Raw genomic sequence first — 365 nt, 5'->3', positions numbered from 1 at the left:
AAATTTCTTGATTCCATGACTGTTTTTTCATGAATGTCTGATATTTCAGATTTATATACCAGAAATCGATAAGCATTACTGTTATGTGCATATCCGATGAAGATGAAATCCACTGTTTTAGGTCTAATAGTGACCTTCTTTGGTGGCGGTACCGCAATTTTTGCCAAGCACCCCCACACTTTGAGGTATTTATACGAAGGTAAATTACCTTTCCATAATTCATATGGAGTTTTGCCAGTTACTTTGTGTGGAATTTTGTTGAGGATATAATTAGTGGTAAGCAATGCTTCCCCCCCACATGTTCTGGGGTAACCTAGATTCCTGCAACATTGCATTCATCATCTCTTTTAGAGTTCGATTTTTGC

The sequence above is a fragment of the Brassica oleracea genome, chromosome C2 (assembly GCF_000695525.1).
Source record: "Brassica oleracea var. oleracea cultivar TO1000 chromosome C2, BOL, whole genome shotgun sequence".
Lineage (NCBI taxonomy): Eukaryota > Viridiplantae > Streptophyta > Magnoliopsida > Brassicales > Brassicaceae > Brassica > Brassica oleracea.
Note: the sequence above shows the minus strand (reverse complement) of the source record.